This window comes from Triticum urartu, chromosome 2 (assembly GCF_003073215.2).
Source record: "Triticum urartu cultivar G1812 chromosome 2, Tu2.1, whole genome shotgun sequence".
In the NCBI taxonomy this organism is placed as follows: Eukaryota; Viridiplantae; Streptophyta; class Magnoliopsida; order Poales; family Poaceae; genus Triticum; species Triticum urartu.
Genome location: NC_053023.1, coordinates 14,501,849 through 14,523,168, shown reverse-complemented (window position 1 = coordinate 14,523,168; position 21,320 = coordinate 14,501,849).

Genomic DNA, 21,320 nt, shown 5'->3' with positions numbered 1-21,320 from the left:
CTGGATGCGTGGCGGCTTTAAGCCGCTTCATCTCCCGTTTGGGAGAAAAGGCACTACCCCTCTATCGCCTCCTTCGGCGCACCGAACACTTCGAGTGGACGGATGCCGCCACGGCCGGACTTGATGAAATAAAAGCCATATTGGCAACAAACCCAGTCCTGGCCGCGCCAAACACCGGCGAACCAATGTTATTGTACATTGCAGCAACACACCAAGTTGTCAGCGCAGTGCTCGTTGTCGAGCGGGAAACGGACGGACACAAATTGCCCCTTCAAAGGCCGGTCTACTACGTGTCCACTGTCCTCACTCCATGCAAATCACGGTACCCACATTATCAAAAGATTGCATACGCGGTATTCATGGCATCCCGGAAGCTACGGCACTACTTTCAAGAGTGTTCCATAACAGTAGCCTCGGAAGTGCCACTCAACGATATTATCAACAACCGCGATGCAACGGGTCGGATTGCAAAATGGGCCATCGAGCTTCTCCCGTTCGATATAACCTATAAGCCACGGTGAGCCATTAAATCGCAAGTTTTGGCCGACTTCGTCACAGAATGGACGGAGGCCGAGCTCCCCAAAGAGTACGGCACATATTCAAACTGGATTATGCATTTCGACGGCTCCAAAATGTTGGCCGGACTAGGGGCCGGCGTCGTCCTGACGTCCCCCACAGGAGACACAGTCCAATATGTGCTCCAGATCATGTACACGGATTCCAACAATGCAGCCGAATATGAGGCCCTCCTACATGGCCTCCGGATAGCAGTATCCATGGGTATCCAACGCCTAGAGGTACGCGGGGATTCAAACCTCGCGATATCCCAAATAAATGGAGACTTCGACGCCAAGGACCCAAAAATGGCAGCTTACCGCAACGCCGTCCTAAAAATGTCAGCTCGGTTCGAAGGGCTGGAGTTTCACCATATAGCCCGAGAAAACAATCAAGCGGCGGACGTCCTAGCACGCATCGGAGCAAAATGCGATGCAGTCCCCCCCAACATCTTTTTGGAAAGATTGTTCAAGCCATCCGTAGCATGGGAGGGAGAAACCACAAATAACAGCCCGAACCCAGCCGCACCACTCGACGCCGAACAATCTGACACAATTGGAGGCTCTGGCAACGAAATTACACCTTCAGCCCACGTAATAATGGCAGTTATCGCCCCGTGGACAGAACCATTCCTAGCCTACCTTACTAGGCAGGAACTCCCGGAGGACCAAAACGAGGCCCGCTGCATAGTGCGGCGATCTAAAGCCTATAGAGTCCATGAGGGAGAGCTTTATAAGAAAAGCACTACCGGAGTGCTTCAAAGGTGCATCTCCGAAGAGGAAGGGCGGAACCTTCTAGCTGAAATTCATGCCGGACTCGGTGGTCACCACGCTGCTGCTCGGTCCCTTGTTAGCAAGGCTTTCCGTACAGGCTTCTATTGGCCGACGGCCCGGGCAGACGCTCAGGACCTAGTCCAACGATGCGCTGGTTGCCAACTTTTTGCCAACCAAAGCCATATGCCACCCACCGCACTCCAAACTATACCCATCACCTGGCCTTTTGCGGTCTGGGGGCTTGAAATGGCCGGACCCCTTAAAGGTGGGACCCATAGGAAAAAAATACTTACTGGTCATGGTGGATAAGTTCACCAAATGGATAGAAGCCAAGCCTGTTAAAACGGCCGAATCCGGACCTGTGATAGACTTCATATCCGGGGTTGTACACCGTTATGGCATCCCCCACAGCATCATAACCGACAACGGTACAAACTTTACCGTCGACGAGGTAAAACTCTGGTGCAAAAACATGGGCATCAAGCTCGATTATGCTTCCGTCTATCACCCACAAACCAACGGCCAGGTCGAACGTGCAAATGGTCTTATCATGAGCGGCATTAAACCCAGACTGGTGCGGTCCCTCAAGGAATCTAACACGCACTGGGTAGAGGAGCTCGACTCCGTGCTATGGGGGCTGCAGACCACGCCAAATCGCACCACCGGATACACACCATTTTTTATGGTGTATGGCGCAGAAGCAGTTCTGCCCTGCGACATAATTCATGACTCACCTAGAGTGCACATGTACGAAGAAAGAGAAGCCAAGCTCGATCGGCAGGACAACTTGGACGCCTTGGAGGAGGAGCGTGACGTGGCAAAATCCCATTCCGCATTTTATCAACAGCAGGCCCGAAGATATCAAAGCAGAGAAGTACGGGCCAAAAATTACAATGTTGGCGAACTAGTTCTACGCCTGCCGGATAAGAAAAAGGACAAACTCAAGCCCAAGTGGGAAGGTCCATTCATAATCGACCAAGTCCTGACTGGTGGGGCGTACCGCCTGCGAGATGCGTCGAACAACCGACTTGAACCGAACCCGTGGAATGCCACCCGTCTCCGAAGATTCTATGCCTAGCGCCGGACTCTGTGTTCGTCTCCTTCCTCTGTCCATTCCTTTTTGCATTTTTCTGTCTTACATTTCTCTCCTTCCCATTTTTTTTCTTTTATAGCCCTTAAAGGCTCATCTAGTGACGCGCCACTCGCGCTCATTAAACCTGGGGGCTTCTTTAACAGAAGCTTATTTATACGGGCTTCACGCCCAACACATGCGTAAAACTTCCGCATGTACCTTTTTCTTCACCATTATATGCATCAATATGACTTAAGTTTTGGCCAAGCTGGGTTGCCTGGCTCCTGTGCTTACCCCTATGTTCCCGATTGTTCGGCTAGGCGGTAAAGGGAGCACCTCTGTGATTGTTACTGCCGGGTCAGCCGGACATGTACCTCAGACTGGGTGAAGCCGAAAGCTAGCGTTCTTAAGGGAATATTCGGTCGGTGAAATAAAAGACGATCTTTTTACTCATTTTACGCGCCCCCAGATGCTTTTTTTGCGTCTTTTCACACAGTCCGGACATGCACCTTAGGGCATGCCTCCTAGCGAAAGGAACCCTTAACGGAACTATTCTCTCTGGAAGATGTTTCTTACTAACCATGTAATATAACATAACTAGTTGGGCACTTGTCTGATAAAGCACTGATGACCCCTACGCCTGGTCTCCACGCATACCCCGGTTCTTATATAATCTCTAGGGTATTCGGACACACTCCGGACCGTCAGGTCCCGAGGTTGAAGCGAAAAGGTCGGCAACGACAAACGATCTACAATCCGGCTAGAAGGCATTACTCATGTCAATTCAAAATTACATAGTCATTCTGACTGATTGTATTCCTCTTCTATACCATCTAACAGGCTGTCTAATTTACAGTCCTGCTGGGAATACTTTGCGGCCAACTCTACTTGGCCATATACTAAGCTTACAGGGATCTCCTTCCCGTCAGGCCCCACTGGTCCGACCTCGGCCATATGGTTTGGGTCAGACTTCGTAAACCGGGTCTTCACCATGGCCCAGGCCTCCCTAGCGCCTTGTCGGCAGGCCGATATCTTCCACAACCGGAAGCGCCGCCGAGCTCCCTTCAGCTTCTCCGCAAGCTCTCCAAGGCCCTCGGGCACGGAGTGGGCATGCCATAGGGCTTGGGCAACGCCTCGCATCGCCTGCCGGATTCGCTTGTGCAGTTGCAAGAGTTCGGGAAGAAGGTCACCCGTAGAACCGGGCATCTCCTCTGCAGGACGACCTGTGAACATACCTACAGACATTACTCTGTTAGTCGACTTCCTTGCCGAACTCCTTTTTCAAAGTTCGTTCAAGCACTTACTAAATATACCGTGTCGAAGCCGCTGATTCTCCTTCATGGAGTCCGACAGCTGGCCACGAACATCTTTAAGTTCGACGTCCAGCTTGGTGTTGGCATCTTGAAGATCATTCTTCTCTCGCCTCACCTTTGTCAACGTACTCTCACCGGCCTTTAGCCGGCGTAAGAGTTGTTGCTTTTCCGGATCGAGTCCGACGCCATCTGCAATATGATTTGTCAGATTTGCACCCACACCGCACAATACTAATCTTTCGAAGTGTATCTTACCTGAGGGGGTCTCTTGGGGCTCCCCTGCTGCGGCTAGTGCGGCCTCTAGTTGGGCCTTGCACTTTTCCAGCTCCTGGGACAATACGGTATTCTTCTCTCTAAGAACCTGCATATTAAGTGATCCTTAAATCAGTTGCTCTAACTGCTTCAAGTCTCGGGGGCTACTGGCATATATATATTTAACCAAAATTTTCTTACCCGTATGTCTTTTACATACTGCTCCGTGGCTCTGGCTAAACCATTTTGAGCGGCACGGAGGTACGCATCTCCCGAATTAAAGGCATCTAAAGCCTCTTGGGAGAAACAAGCGTCGCGTAGAACTGTCCGGTGACGCCTGTGGTTCATGGCACTCTCCACTTCAGAATTTGTGGCAGACAACCTGTCCACATCCTCTGCCGGAGGAGCGTCCGGTGCGCGCCTTGTGCTCGCCTCCGCTTCCTGGCCAGACGTTGGAGCCTGGCTGGTGGAGGCGCGATTGGCAACCTCTCCGGATGTAGTCCGGCGAGGTCTCTTCATTCTGAAGATAGCACGAATGTTAATATACCCTAACAGAATAACTCCAGGGAAACAGAGGGTGCGCTATACCTTTGCGCCGGCATCTCAGTCCGGACTACATTCCTTTTTGCCCCACGGGGCCCCGCGGCCCCTCGTTGGCTAGCCGCCGCAGGTTCGGCCTCCTGCCTCGGAAATATCCCCTGCAAAACACGGTTGTCGTCAGAAACACCAGAATACGTGAGAGTGGAATCTCTTTCAAGGGAATGGGACTCTGGTTTCTGTCACCTGGGAGGCCGGGATTAACCCTGGGTAATCTGCCGTAATGGCTACCAAGGTATTGTCCTTGCTTAACTGATGGAACACCCCGTCGATAAGCTCCACCGATATGTCTGGGTCCTCTTCGGAGTCCGGATTGAGGGACCGTTCTGGGTCCTCGGGCTGTGGAGGGCGGCTGTTTATATCCTTTACCTGCTGTCGCAGTTCCTGCATTGAAGTCGTTAGACTACCTATCCAACCGTGGGAGTATAAAACAAACGGGCAAGCACAATTATTCACTTACCCAACTTGGAGGATCGTACATACTGAATCCGGCCCGCGGGTTGACGCGGAGGAATTCCTCCTTTTCTCCCTTGTACAAAGAGGATAAGATCTTTACTAAGGCGGCGGCTGAGGCCGGCCCCTTGCGACCGTAACGGGTGGCGTCATCTTCCCCGTTGAAATCCCACATGGGGTGGCCTCTATATTGAAGCGGTTGCACCCCCCGCATAATGCATGCGGCCATGACTCCAATCATGGTTAGTCCGGAATGGGCCAACAGTCTTATCCGCCGCATCAGGTAAAGGACGTCTCTGTCGCTTTCTCTCTGAGAGCTCCGCGGACGCCAGCTCAAGTGTTTCTTCAATGGGGCACTATTGAACTCAGGGAGACCGACCCGGATAGGGTCCGATAGCGGGACGTCATCTATGTAAAACCATTCCGAAGGCCAGTCCTCGGACACCTTCTTCGGGGTTCCGGATAGGTATCCGGTCCCGGCGATGCGCCATACTTCGGCTCCGCCCACTTGGTAGATAGACCCCTCTTGAGAATGGGGCACCAAGCAGAATAACCTCTTCCACAGCGCGAAATGAGCCTCAACGCCTAAAAATAGCTCGCAAAGGGCGACGAAACCCACGATATGTAATACGGAGGCGGGCGTGAGATTGTGTAGCTGGAGACCGTAGAACTCCAGAAGCCCGCGGAGAAATGGGTGAATTGGAAATCCTAGTCCCCTTATTAGATAGGGGACGAGGCACACCCGCTCTCCTTTAGAAGGATTGGGGGTGCTCTCCGCTTGTTTTCCGCCATTGTAGGTGGCGAGACCGGCTCGGACCGGGACCATGTATGCCTGGGGGAGAAATCCCTTGGCCTGAAGCGACACTAGCTCGCTATGCAGGATGGTGCAACTCTCCCAGTCCCCGGGTTTGGGACCCGAGGGGTGAGGGGAGGAGCTGCGACGGCTGGACATGTTGGAATGGACCTTTGCTGGAAGCGCTCTGATGATAACTCGCGGAGAGGAGAAGATGTGGTTTGGACCTGAATCCCCATCCCGTTAAATAGGCGGCTCGTTTATATGGCTAGGGGTGTGGATGTAAAAACGCCCCGGCTTTTCGCATTCGTTTGACACGTGGAAGACGACCATTATTGGGCGTGGAAGCCAAGGAGCATTACATTACAAAAATCGGACATTATTCCTACAGGTACACAGGATTTGGAGAAGAACCCGCCTTGCAATGCCGAACAATCTGCGGGCCAGACTTATCGTCATTGAAGCCTGGTTCGGGGGCTACTGAGGGAGTCCTGGATTAGGGGGTGTTCGGGTAGCCGGACTATACCTTCAGCCGGACTCCTGGACTATGAAGATACAAGATTGAAGACTTCGTCCCGTGTCCGGATGGGACTTTCCTTGGCGTGGAAGGCAAGCTTGGCGATGCGGATATTCAAGATCTCCTACCATTGTAACCAACTCTATGTAACCCTAACCCTATCCGGTGTCTATATAAACTGGAGGATTGTAGTCCGTAGGACATCAACTCCATATACAACAATCATACCATAGGCTAGCTCCTAGGGTTTAGCCTCCTTGATCTCGTGGTAGATCTACTCTTGTACTACCCATATCATCAATATTAATCAAGCAGGACGTAGGGTTTTACCGCCATCAAGAGGGCCCGAACCTTGGTAAAACATCGTGTTCCCTGCCTCCTGTTACCATCCGGCCTAGACGCATAGTTCGGGACCCCCTACCCGAGATCCGTCGGTTTTGACACCGACATAAGGCCTCCTCATGGAATTCAGGTAGCAACTTCTGCTTCGGGTAGCTCTTGGTGGGGCGATTAACGCCGTACTTCGCTGCTGTGTTGAGTACTTTACTCCATCTGATTCTGAGTGTGTCTTGCACAGCCTTGAGCCTTTGCTTCTGCTTTTTTAGACTCCTCGCGGTGGCAACAAGCCTTTGACGGGCATTCTGTTGCTCCGGGTGTCTATCCGGTGTGATGTCGTCCGGACTATTATCTTTGATAGAGTCGGGTTGTTCGGTTTGATTCTCCGTGTTGCCGTGGTCCGGCGATGGTTCACCCTGCTCTAACGCTGGGTCTATATGATGGTTGTTTCTGCCGAGGCGGGATTTGGAGCGGCGCTTATGCCACCGCTTTGACTGCTTCTCGAGGGCACAACCCTTCGTTGCGTCCTTCCGTTCCTCGTCGTCATTTTCTTTAGGTGTGTCCACCATGTATACGTCATGTGCTGAAGTGGGCGTCCAGTGCCCTGTGGGCAGTGGTTCCTGTTCGTCTCCTGCATCGTCGTCCATACCGTCGATGTCTTCGGAGTCGAAATCGAGCATGTCGGTTAAGTCATCGACAGTGGCTACTAAGTGGATGGTGGGTGGGCGGCGAATTTCTTCATCATCCGCATCCCAATCCTGCCAGACATAGTTCGGCCAGGACTCTCCTGACAAGGAGAGAGACTTTAATGAAATCAATATGTCGCCGAAGGGCGAGTGCTGAAAGATATCCACGGAGGTGAACTCCATGATTGGCGCCCAGTCGGATTTGATAGGCACGGGCGCAGGCGGTTCGGAGTCCGTGGCCGGGGAAGGATCTGGCAGTTTGGCAACACGGCTCTCGTGAAGGGTAAGGTCCATATTCGGCTCGATCACCGCTGAGGATACGGCCTCCGTGACGGGGTCTATCCACCCGTCCATGGATGGCGCAACTGGCTCCGAATTGAGGCTCGGAACGGCTGCCGGTGCGATCTCCTGAATACGGTCCGATGGTAGAGCTAAATCATACTCATCGTGACCGCGTGGCGCACAAGGCAGGGGCTCGAATCCGTCGAATATCAAGTCTCCGTGGATATCGGCCGTGTAATTTAAGTTTCCAAACCTGACCTGATGGCCAGGGGCGCAGCTTTCGATCTGCTCCAGATGGCCAAGCGAGTTGGCCCGCAGTGCGAAGCCGCCGAACACAAAGATCTGTCCGGGGAGAAAAGTCTCACCTTGGACTGCATCGCTATCGACGATAGAAGGAGCCATCAAGCCTAACGGCGACGACACAGAGGAACTCTCAATGAAAGCACCAATGTCGGTGTCAAAACCGGCGGATCTCGGGTAGGGGGTCCCGAACTGTGTGTCTAGGCGGATGGTAACAGGAGGCAGGGGAAACGATGTTTTACCCAGGTTCGGGCCCTCTTGATGGAGGGAAAACCCTACGTCTTGCTTGATTTATTCTTGATGATATGGGTATTACAAGAGTTGATCTACCACGAGATCGGCGAGGCTAAACCCTAGAAGCTAGGCTATGGTATGATTGTGGTTGTCCTATGGACTAAAACCCTCCGGTTTATATAGACACCGGGGGGCTAGGGTTACACAAGGTCGGTTACAAAGGAGGATATATACATATCCGTATTGCCTAGCTTGCCTTCCACGCCAAGTAGAGTCCCATCCGGACACGAGACGAAGTCTTCAATCTTGTATCTTCATAGTCCAACAGTCCGGCTGTCGGTGTCAAAACCGGCTGATCTCGGGTAGGGGGTCCCGAACTGTGCGTCTAGGCGGATGGTAACAGGAGACAAGGGACACGATGTTTTTACCCAGGTTCGGGCCCTCTCGATGGAGGTAAAACCCTACTCCTGCTTGATTAATATTGATGATATGGGTAGTACAAGAGTAGATCTACCACGAGATCAAGGAGGCTAAACCCTAGAAGCTAGCCTATGGTATGATTGTTGTTCGTCCTATGGACTAAAACCCTTCGGTTTATATAGACACCGGAGAGGGCTAGGGTTACACAGAGTCGGTTACAATGGTAGGATATCTGCATATCCGTATCGCCAGGCTTGCCTTCCACGCTAAGGAAAGTCCCTTCCGGACACGGGACGAAGTCTTCAATCTTGTATCTTCATAGTCCAGGAGTCCGGCCGAAGGTATAGTCCGGCTATCCGGACACCCCCTAATCCAGGACTCCCTCAGTAGCCCCTGAACCAGGCTTCAATGACGACGAGTCCGGCGCGCAGATTGTCTTCGGCATTGCAAGGCGGGTTCCTCCTCCAACTACTTCATAGAAGATTTTGAACACAAAGGTAGTGTCCGGCTCTGCAAAATAAGTTTCCACATATTGCCATAGAGATAATAATATTTACACAAACCTAATCTGCTGGCGTATTCCATAGCGTGACATCACACCACGGCCAAGTCTTTATTCGAATCGTTTTACTGTCCCACCTCAGCGCGTTTAGCGAGGAGGTTTCCTTGGCACGTCTTGTCAAAGCAGAGATCGTGTCCCCTTATTCCGGGGTTCTCATCAATACGGGCGTGGGTAACCCAACCGTACCCGTTGGTATGTTTTCTCGATCAAAGGCGAGTCCCAAACGGTCACGGGGAGGGCCCTTGGTATTCAACCTCTTATAAAGAGACCAAGGCCTTACTCCTTTCTTTCAATCTCAAACGAGTTCGCCCTTCGCCTCGAGTTCCAACACCCAAGGCTCCAGATTTGAGGCGCTTCGGACCTTCGACAATGTCCGGTTCCGACCTTCGAGGCCGATGGATGCCCTCCTCCGTCACGGAGGAGGACGTGCTGAAGTTGAGAGAGGCTAGGTTCATGACCGGCGAAATCTGGCATAGGCTGCCCACTCAAGGGCAGGTCATTCCCACTCCCAAGCCTGGTGAGAGTGTGGTGTTCATGTCTCACTTCCTTCGGGGGCTAGGCTTCCCGACGGATCCCTTCGTGAGGGGGCTCATGTTTTATTATGGGCTGGAATTTCATGACTTAGCTCCAGAGTCCATCCTCCATATTTCCTCATTCATCGTCGTGTGTGAAGCCTTCCTCCGTATTACTCCTCACTTCGGACTATGGCTCAAGACCTTCAAAGTAGAGCCGAAGATGATCGAGGGACGGCACGCGGAGTGCGGAGGTGCTTTTATAAGCAAGAATGCTGGTGCTCCATGGCCTGAGGGCTCTTTTCGAGGGGAGTCTAGCTTATGGCAACGAGAGTGGTTTTATATCACAGCTCCCAGGAGCACCAAGTGGGTGGCGCTGCCTGCTTTCCGTTCGGGTCCCCCACCACGACTGGCGTCATGGGTCAATAAGGGGCTGTACTGGGGGTCGGCAAAGGACGTGCCCCTGTTGCAGGGCCGCATCCGAGATCTCCTAGAAAGAGACATCAGTCTGGTCGTGGTGATGCAGGTTATGTTAATTCGCCCAGTTCTGCGCCCCTACAAACGTCGCCCCCTCCGCCTGTGGGAGTTCAATCCGGAGGGACCAAGAGTTCTCCAACATTTTCTTGGCATGACGCCCGTGGAGATGTACAAATTGTTCTTCGAACCACAAGTAGTGTGTCCGGATTCTACGGAGGAGGCAGGTTTGAGCTGCAATCGTCCGGATACTCAAGTAAGTAGCCTTGTGCCCGGACTCGCTATCCGTATATTTATCATAAAATTGCCCCTAAAAGAGCTGTCCTTTAAACAGGAGTGGATAGCGAAAGCAAAGCTAATCAGGTGTCCGGCCCCCCTCCCCGAGACCACGCTGGATCCCGTGCTAGTCAGGATGTTGGAGGTTGTGCCTTCGGAGGAAAGCGAGGTAGGGGACAAGGAAGCTACAGCCTCCTCGAAGAAGGTTGTCCGGAAGGGAGGAATAAAAAATTCCTCTCCTCAGGGGAAGAAGAGGACCGCCTCTGACGACCCGGAGACCATGGCCTCAAAGCGGGCGAAGAAATCTTCGTCAGAGGGTCCTACGCCGGGGGATACTTCGGCCTAATTATGCCCTCAAGGCGATCAGCCCTCCACCGAGCCGTAAGTAGAGAGGAGTTTTTCTTTTTAAGAAATGAGAGAAATCCTTGCGTTATATCTGAGGAGAGTAATCGAAAATTTACCTTGTAGCTTGGACCTTAGCCCTCCTCAGCAGAGCTCGTCTTCGGGGGATCTTCTTCTGGAGATGATGGAGAGCGGAACGCCTCCCCCTGCCGTACCGCCTTGCGAGGCGGGCGACCCTGAGGTATCATCACGGAGGGTTTCTTCGAATCCGGCAGGGCCGGAAGGTAGTCATATGGCCCCCCAAAGCCCTCCGCGTCCGGCCTTCGAAAAGGGCCATCGGACGAGTCCGACACCGTCTGGTGCGCGGTCGGAGGAGCTGAAGGATGTGCTAGGGCGAGCATCTATATCAGAGGAGCACCGTGCATTGATGGGTTCGGTGATTGAGAGGATTTCATCCGCGGAGAGCGGATTGCACAAGGCCGTGAGGAGTTTATTGACAGGTTTTGAGGTACGCAAAATAATGTACCCTTTTTGGACAGTTGCGCATAAATAAGATGCGCCCTATGTAGATAGTAGCCCCTGAGACTCTGTGCGTTGTCAAAAGTGACGGCGCAAAGAGGATCATAATCCCAGGTCTAATATGCCGCCTTCATATGTAGGTGGCGAAGTGTCGGGTGGCCAGCCGGACTGATGAATTTGCTGAGCTAAAGTGGCAACTTGATGTGGCAGATGCTGACATCACGCTTGTCAACAAGCGGCTTGACGAGGCACAAGGTATATAATTACTCCGACGGCACCTGGTAAGAGGAGCTTTATGCCAGTATCTTACAATGTGTGCGCTTGATGCAGATGGTGCTGCTGCCATGGAGAATCTTTGGGCGGAACTTGCCCGAGCCAAGGAGCAAGCCAGGAAAAGTGATGCGGCTGCCGGAAAGGCAATTGAAGAGCTGAAAGCCGAACAGGCTGCTCACTGCCGAAGCAAGAAGGAAATGGCCAAGATGGCTGTGAAGCTGAAGAGCGCTGCTGACCGTTGCAAGCTTCTTGAAAAAGAAGATCAGGCGGAATAGACGGACCTGGAGAAGGCCGTTGCCGATGCCAAGGATGCTCGCTCTGTGATGAGAGCTATGAAGGAGGAGATGTGTCAGGCCGGAGAGATCGCGGCTGGAAAGCCCTTTATGCTGCGGAGGAAATTCTGTGATCCTAAACATGCTCCGTTAGACCGGATGTGGAGTACGGCGGACACCTATCTGGATTTGGCAGCGAGTGCCGCAGATGCGACCGAACACTTCCGAGATCAAGAAGATCGCGAAGTGGAAAAGCTCTTTTGGTCGCAGTTCCACAATCCGGAGCTTCCACTATCATTAGCCGATCGTTTGGCCGAATGGGCCGAGCTAAATAGGTTGTCCGGACTCGCCATGAAGTATGTCATGAATCATCTGTGGCCAGAGAGGCCAGAGCCGAAAAGTTATTTCAACTTGGTGCAGCAGTTCCTTGGTGCGGCGCCGCATATCAATGCGATGAAGAGGTCAGCGTGCATAGAGGGTGCGTGGATGGCTCTTGCCCATGTCAAGACATACTGGGCGGAAATGGAGGCCACCGCTGTTGCATCCCCAGACTCGGATGGAGGCCGAGTACCTGCCGAGCAATATTTTCAGGAAGTTCTACAAGGCGCTCGTTTAATAGAGACGTGGTGCTCAAAGGATACTATATTCGAATAGCATATTATTATTGTAAAACAATATTTTGATAAATTGTAGAAGCTTTTTATACTTGTGCCTGCAGGTATTATAATACCTCCTGTGCGGCCGTTTAACATATATGTATATATAATCTGAAAGATGGCAGTCGTCGGCTTCAGCCCCCACGCACATAATGCGGGGGGTGTTCATAGAAGGCGCATTTTCACACTTGATCCAACGTCTTGGTCCTACAAAGGAGGTGATAGCGCAGTGAACTAGGCAATCGGACTATGATGCTTTATCACTTTCACTTAGCCATAGGAGTTTGACAGTGAGGCTACTTATATAGCCCCTGGTGGCGCCTGCGCTCGCCCGAACTCGGGCGTGTATGTGCCTGGCCAGGAAGCGGCCCTTCGTTAATGCAGAGGAATCCTATAAATTCCGGTAAGTCATCGAGTGGTTGACCAGTCTCACGCTATATCATGACAGTCAGTTTTTGGCTTTCTCTACTGAGGTGCTCGCCTAGCCGAACCGGGGCACAATCGCAGTAGTTCTCCTGGTGCCGCCTTAGCCGATAGAGCGGAACGTAAGGTAGCAAAACACAGGAGCCGGGCAAACCCAACATTTGACCAAAGACATGATTCAGAGCTGATGCATATAAGGCCAAACTCGCGACGCCGAACACTCCCTAAGGTATTCGGTCTTTATGAGGGCGAGCGGGATAACGCCCTTAGTAATAAGCCCCTAGTGTCCAGGTACGCGCAAAACTATGACGTGGCCACATGCCAAAACGCCAGCCTCCTCCTTGGTTATGCCAAGAAACCAGGGGATGTGTATCAACAAGAGACAGTAAAAAAGGTTTACGTAGGGTCTTAATCTGAAAAGAATCCTTGGAACGGGTCCCTGCTGCACGTCTGCGCCTGTGTCTCCGTTGTGCCGCATCCTGGACGGGCGTAGCACGGTGTTTATCTGTAAAAGAGAGGAACTTAGTTTAGGAAAGATCGTGCCGAACATGAGTTATACTAAATAAACGAAGTATAAATCGAAATGGGTAAAATTGAGTTTTATTGTCTCTTGTTTTATATGCGCGGAGCCCCTAGTACAAGGGTATACGGCAATTAAGCCTTTATCAATTGTATGTTTATGCCGGACTCGTCTAGCCGTGTCCGTGGTCTTGACGACCTATTTTGGTGCTTTGGCTGGTGAAGCCGCTTTATTGTGGGGCTGTCAAGGCAGCCGCACTGTCTTCCGCGCGGGAGGAACACTCAATGTTTTCCCTTTAATGAGATGATGCCTCGTGGACCAGGCATCTTAAGCGTAAGAGATGCATAATGCGGTATTGCGTTAAAGCGGGCGAAAGCTTCGCGTCCCAGCAGTGCTTGATAGCTACTTGAGAATGGGGCGATGTGGAAAGTTAGCTGTTCGCGACGGAAGTTATCGGGGGAGCCGAACATAACTTCTAGCCGGAGAGAACCCATGCAACGGGCATCCAGCCTGCGTTCCGGATACTTCTAGAGTAATCTTGATGGTCGAAGGTGATTGATTTTAACAACCATTGGCGAGACTCCTTTGGGATAGGCCGTATGGCGCGTATCTCTGTTGGCGCCATTCTGTTCGTCACGTGAAGTAAGTTTACTGTTTTGACTTCTTGTGGGAAATCCTTTTGTTTCCTGGTGCTCTACTTGTGGGGTTCGTCATCGTCCTCACTTGGTGCGTCGAGCCCCTTGTGTTCGGCGTTGAGTTTGCCGGATTGCTTGAAAACCCAACAATCTCTGTGGGTATAGTTCGCAGGCTTCCCGGGAGTACTGTGTATTTGACATATCTTGTCCATGATTTTGTTTAAGTTGGATAGCTCATCCCTGTTATCCTTGAGGGACGGCTTTCTCTGATTCTGCCGCGAGCTTTTGAATCCGGCGTTGACCGCCGTGCTCTTTGGGCTGTTTCTCTTATTCTGGCGCTGGTCCTTGCTGCGTCCAGGTTTTCCGTTTCCATCCCTAACTTCGGATGTACTCGGGTCGCTGGTGCTACATCTTGCCAACCAGCTGTCCTCTCCTGCGCAAAAGTGGGTCATGAGGCTTGTTAATGCGGCCACTGTTCTTGGCTTTTCTTGGCCGAGGTGTCTGGCGAGCCATTCGTCTCGAACGTTATGCTTAAAAGCTGCTAGGGCCTCGGTGTCCGAACAGTCGACTATCTGATTCTTTTTAGTAAGAAATCTGTTCCAGAATTTCTGGGCTGACTCTCCAGGCTGTTGAGTTATGTGACTGAGATCGTCTGCATCCGGAGGGCGGACATAGGTCCCTTGAAAATTTGCCCGGAAAGCATCCTCAAGCTCTTCCCAACTTCCAATGGTGTTTTCGGGTAGGATTTTGAGCCAATGCCGGGCTGGCCCTTTAAGCTTGAGGGGTAAGTATTTTATGGTGTGGAGTTCATCTCCTCTGGCCATGTGTATGTGGAGGATATAATCCTCGATCCAGACCCCAGGGTCTGTTGTTCCGTCGTACGCCTCTATGTTTACGGGCTTGAATCCCGCTGGAAATTCATGGTCCAGCACCTCATCGGTGAAACATAGGGGGTGTGCGGCACCCCTGTATTTGGGTGTGCCGTGATGTTCGGATATTTGTTGTGTTACATTGCTTACTAGAGCTTGCTTTCTTGGCCCGTAGATAGATCTGGCTGGGCCATCTTTTTGATGCGGATCCTTTGGTGGATCGCGTGCCGGCTTGTGTGCGGCGCCGCTTGCCACTCCATGCTGGCCATGCGGTCGTCTATCCGACCAGGTGGCTTTCCTATTTTTTGACTGCGGGGGCTCTAAGGCCTCCTTGTCAAATTCAGGCAGTATCTTTCGCTTTGGATAGCTTTTTGTGCGGCGACTGCCGCCATATTTGTCTGCGGTGTTGCGTACTTTGCTCCATCTGATTCTGAGTGCATCTTCCGCAGTTTTGAGCTTCCGCTTCTGCTTTTTCAGGCTACGCGTAGTGGCAACGAGCCTTCTGTGGAGGTTCTTCTGCTCCATGAGCCTATCCGGCGTAAGTTCGTCCGGACTGTTGTTTTCGCCGGGGACAGAGTGTTCGGTTTGTTTATCCAAGTTGCCCTGTTCGGACGGTTGCTCGAAGGCATGTTCGTCGTCCGCCGGCTCGTCCTGCTCTATGGCTGGGTCTGTATGGCTGCTGTCTCTGTCGAGGCGGGGCTTGGAGCGGCGCTTACGTCGCCGCTTTGATTGCTTTTCGAGTGAATGATCCCTCGTTGCATCCCTGTGTTCCTCGTCGTCGCTTCCTTTGGGTGTGTCCACCATGTATACATCATGAGATGAGGTGGCTGTCCAGTGCCTTATAGGCGTTGGTTCATGTTCATCTCCTACATCGTCGTCCATACCGTCGATGTCTTCGGAGTCGAAGTCGAGCATGTCGTTTAAATTATCGACAGTGGCTACGAAGTGGGCGGTGGGTGGGCATCAAATTTCTTCGTCGTCCACATCCCAATCCTGCCGGTCATAGTCCGGCCAGGACTCTCCTGACAAAGAGAGAGACCTGAGTGAATTCAGAATGTCGCCGAAGGGCGAGTGCTGAAAGATGTCAGCGGCGGTGAACTCCATGATCGGCGCCCAATCGGATTCGATCGGTAGGGGCGCGGAGGGCTCGGAGTCCGGAGAGGAGTCCGACATCTTGGAGTCACGGGCTTCGCAGAGGACAAGGCTGGTGTTTGGCTTGATCGCCGTAGAGATTGCAGCCCCCAAGGCGGTGTCTAACCACCCATCCTCGATTGGTGTGGTCGGCTCCGGGCCAAGGGTCGGAGCGGACACAGGTGCGGCCTCCAGGGCACTGTTCGGCGGTAGAGCTAGATCATGCCCACCGGGATAGTGCGGCGCGCTCGGCTGCGGCTCAGATCCGTCGAAGATCAAATCTCCGCGGTCGTCTGCTGTGTAGTTTAAACTTCCAAATCTGACCTGACGGCCAGGGGCGTAGCTTTCGATCTGCTCCAGATGGCCAAGCGAATTGGCCCGCAGTGCAAAGCCGCCAAATACGAAGATCTGTCCGGGGAGAAAAGTCTCACCCTGGATCTCATCGTTGTTGATGATCGGCGAAGCCATCGGGCCTAAAAGAGACGACATAGAGGAACTCTCAATGAAAGCACCAATGTCGGTGTCAAAACCGGCGGATCTCGGGTAGGGGGTCCCGAACTGTGCGTCTAGGCGGATGGTAACAGGAGACAAGGGACACGATGTTTTTACCCAGGTTCGGGCCCTCTCGATGGAGGTAAAACCCTACTCCTGTTTGATTAACATTGATGATATGGGTAGTACATGAGTAGATCTACCACGAGATCAAGGAGGCTAAACCCTAGAAGCTAGCCTATGGTATGATTCTTGTTCGTCCTATGGACTAAAACCCTTCGGTTTATATAGACACCGGAGGGGGCTAGGGTTACACAGAGTCGGTTACAATGGTAGGAGATCTACATATCCGTATCGCCAAGCTTACCTTCCACACCAAGGAAAGTCCCTTCCGGACACGGGACGAAGTCTTCAATCTTGTATCTTCATAGTCCAGGAGTCCGGCCAAAGGTATAGTCCGGCTATCCGGACACCACCTAATCCAGGACTCCCTCACTGGACAAAGGATATAGTACGACTGTCCGGAGACCCCTAATCCCGGACTCCCTCACCACCCTCAAGATATCGGGCCCAATTCCTTATCTAATATCTGCAACTTCCAAGTACTCTATGAAGTGTACCTTCAGGAAGATCCAACCATGGACCTCTTTAGAGAATATTTTTATCTGAACCGGCAAAAAGAGTGCACCAACGGCCTTAGCTTGGAGCTTGGAGGCATCTCAATTCAGCGTCGGCAGGGCGCTGTCTTCCCCCTCATAGTCTTGCCAAGTCATCCCAAAGACTGGAATCAGACTTGGTTTTATTGTCAAGACATCTCACCAGCAAACGAACATCCCCTGCCGTGTTATCGCTCAAAGCGTCTTGACTCCAAATTTGCACTTCCTGACAAACTCACTGCTGCTGAACGCAAGAAGCTGATACCATCCATCAAAAGGATTAATGCTTTGTTGGGGAACGGGTTAACCGGAGTTGATCTGACCCGCTGCTGGATCTCATGGTGGGTTATCCCTCTAAGCCGTCGATCAAAATTGATGTACGAGTATGGTGGAGGCCCTGACTCTCTTCGTCACAACTCCGTTCAATTAACGGAAGAATATATTGTTTCAATGTCAACCCTTCTGGTGAACGGAAAATACGAAGACTGCAGCATCATCGGGTTAAACCCCTTCTGCAAGCTTAACCCGGTGCCAGAAGTAAGGAAACTCTGATCTCCCTCCTTTGTACTCTTCCCAGCCATATTGTTTAATACTTACCTGACCTTTTATCTTGTTTTTACCTGTCTGCAGGACAAATCTGATTTCTGGAAAGTTAAATATGACCACGAAGCTGCCAGGAAAGCGAGAGCCGCCGCCATAAACGCCAAGAAAATGACCCGGAGGTCGAAAAAGAAGAAGAAGAGCACTGCTGAAGATTTGATGAAGCTTGACGATACTTCTGAGTCGGAGGTAGCCCTTGACTCCCTTGGCCAACTTTTTAATAATCTTATTAACACTGATTGAGGGAGTCCTGGATTAGGGGGTGTCCGGATAGCCGGACTATACCTTCGGCCGGACTCCTGGACCATGAAGATACAAGATTGAAGACATTGTCCCGTGTCCGGAAGGGACTTTCCTTGGCGTCGAAAGCAAGCTTGGCGATACGGATATGTAGATCTCCTACCATTGTAACCGACTCTGTGTAACCCTAGCCCTCTTCGGTGTCTATATAAACCAGAGGGTTTTAGTCCATAGGCACATACAATCATATCATAGGCTAGCTTCTAGGGTTTAGCCTCTCTGATCTCGTGGTAGATCTACTCTTGTACTACCCATATCATCAATATTAATCAAGCAGGACGTAGGGTTTTAACTCCATCGAGAGGGCCCGAACCAGGGTAAAAACATCGTGTCCCCGGTCTCCTGTTACCATCCGCCTAGACGCACAGTTCGAGACCCCCTACTCGAGATCCGCCGATTTTGACACCAACATTGGTGCTTTCATTGATAATTCCTCTGCGCCGTCGCCATCAGGAAGGATGCCTCATCCCATCTTTAAAGACGGCACCGTTGCTAAGGGAGCTTTGGCTGTCGGCCAAACTCTCCGGCTAGGTGGTTTCCTTATGACCGCCTGTTCGGCTGCTGCGCCGATGATGACCTCTCGGGTCATCGAAAGCAATCTTCACGTCAGCTCAGAATTCGCCGAGCAGCTAGATCCAATGGAGCTCTCTTCCCTAAACGAGCTCTTGGATCGCATCGCCGCCCTGGGAGTCGCTACGGATTACGACCAGATTGGGCCTAAACCCGATCTGAGAGAGATTAACTCTCCCCAGGTCACCCATCACGTTGCCGTGGTAGAGGGACAGTGCGGCGACTCTTCATCTATCTTAAGGACTAGCTATGTCCGGATTCCCGATCCCTCCAAGCCGGATACCCGCAGAGGGGAGGATATCACTCAAGACCTGAACTTAAAGTCAGGCGACGGGCTAGATTCATTGGACAACATCCAAGAATCCAAACTTCTGAGTTCGGAAACTCCTTGGCCCCTGGGTCTCAGATTGGGTGAGGTTTCGGATTTGATTCCACCCACCCACCCGTACATAACCGATCTATCCCAAATTAGGAGAGAGCCCGAAGAAATAGTACATCATTACTGGGCCAGATTCCTCCTAGTTATGAACAGGATAAAGGACTGCCGCGAGGAAGACGCAATTTCATTATTCTGCAATAATTGCACGGACAAGGGAATCCTCAACGCCATAAGTTGCCATGATATTACACGCTTCGCTGACTTGACGTCCATAGTACGAAAGTACTGTGCGATGGAAAGCGCCTGGAAAACCGAAATAAAATTTTGGGACAATCCGGCCTTGAATACAAACCCAGTCCGAAATAAAAGGGTGCATCATCACCAGACACCCGGGTTCAATACCAAAAAGCAAAAGCCCTCTACAGGGCACGGAACCGTACTGGAAGGATGGCTTAATGGACCCTGTAAAATTCACAGTGGAGAGGGCGCCACACCAACTCACAGCCTTAGAGCATGTTGGATACTCCGGCAGGTGGCAAAAATTGGCGAAGATGTTCTAATGCCAGAAGCCATAGAAAGCCACCCCAGAGACACCAGTACGGTATTAACAGTCTTCGAGACTTTCGCATCAAATAATATGCGAAAAAGAACACTCCGCAGCCTTGCCGAAGTCTACCAAGTAGCAACAATAAACCCATGGAGTGACACGGCTATTACTTTTAATGCCAATGATGAACCTAAATTCCGAACAGCCCGAGCACCAGCCGAATTGGTCCTCAGTCCAATAGTGGACGGCTTTCGTCTTACCAAGGTACTCATGGATGGCGGCAGCGGATTGAACCTCATTTATGAGGAAACCCTTCAAAAAATGGAAATAGACTGGAACCGCATTGAGCGAAGCAGCACAACCTTTAGAGGAATAATCCCTAGTCGGGAAGCGTGCTGTACAGGAAAAATCACACTAGATGTGGTGTTCGGCACGCCGGATAATTACAGGTCCGAAGAGGTCATGTTCCAAGTGGCCCCGTTCAGTAGCGGATATCACGCTCTGCTAGGGCGGGAAGCGTTTACAATCTGCGAAGCAATACCCCATTACGGGTACATGAAGCTCAAGATGCCCGGGCCAAACAGAATCATCACTCTCGCTAGTGATCCGGACATAGCACTCCGTGCCGAAAACAAGATAGCCGCACTGGCCCTCGACGCGCTAACCGAAGCCCTAGCGGCTGAGGAACTGACTGCGCTGCGCTCCACGGTGAATAGGGACGATGTGATACTCGACAAAAGATCCAAGTCCACCTCCTTTAAACCGGTGGACGAAATAGTCAAATTCCAGGTCCACCCAACGGACCCCAATAAAACAGCTTGCATCGGGGCACCGTTAAACCCTGATGTAGACGCCGCACTACGAGAGTTCCTACGAGAGAACTGGGACATTTTCGCCTGGCACCCTTCAGACATGCCAGGAATCCCACGCAGGCTGGCCGAACACAGCTTAAATATCCTCATGTGCGGCCGTTTATGTATACATGTATATAACCTGAAAGATTGCAGTCGTCGGCTTCAGTCCCCACGCATATATTGCGGGGGTGTTCGCAGAAGACGCGTATTCACACTTAATCCAACGTCTTGGTCCTAATAAGGAGGTGATAGCGCAGCGAACTAGGCAACCGGACTATAATGCTTAGGAGTTTGACAGTGGGGCTACTATATAGCCCCTGGTGGCTCCGCACTCACCCGAATTCGGGGTGCGTACATGCCCGGCCGGGAAACGGCCCTTCGTTAAGGCGGAGGAATTCTAAGATTCCGATGGGTCATCGAGTGGTTAACCAGTCTCGCGCTATATCATGACAGTCAGTTTTCGGCTTTCTCTACTGAGGTGCTCGTCCGGATGAACCAGGGCACAATCGCAGTAGTTCTCCTAGTGCTGCCTTAGCCGATAGAGCGGAACGTACGGCAGCAAAACACAGGAGCCGGGCAAACCCAACATTTGACCAAAGACATGATTCGGAGCTGATGCATATAAGGCCAAACTCGCGACGCCGAACACTCCCTAAGGTATTCGGTTTTTATGGTGTAAACCGGGCCTAAACAGTGCCCTTTGTGAGAAGCCCCTGGTGTCCAGGTACGTGCATTGTTCTGGCGTGGCCACATGCCAAGACGTCAGCATCCTTCTCAATTGTACTGAGAATCCGAGGGATGTGTATCAACAAGAGACAGTAAAAAAGGTTGACGCAGGGTCTTAATCTAAAAAGAATCCTTTGAACGGGTCCCTG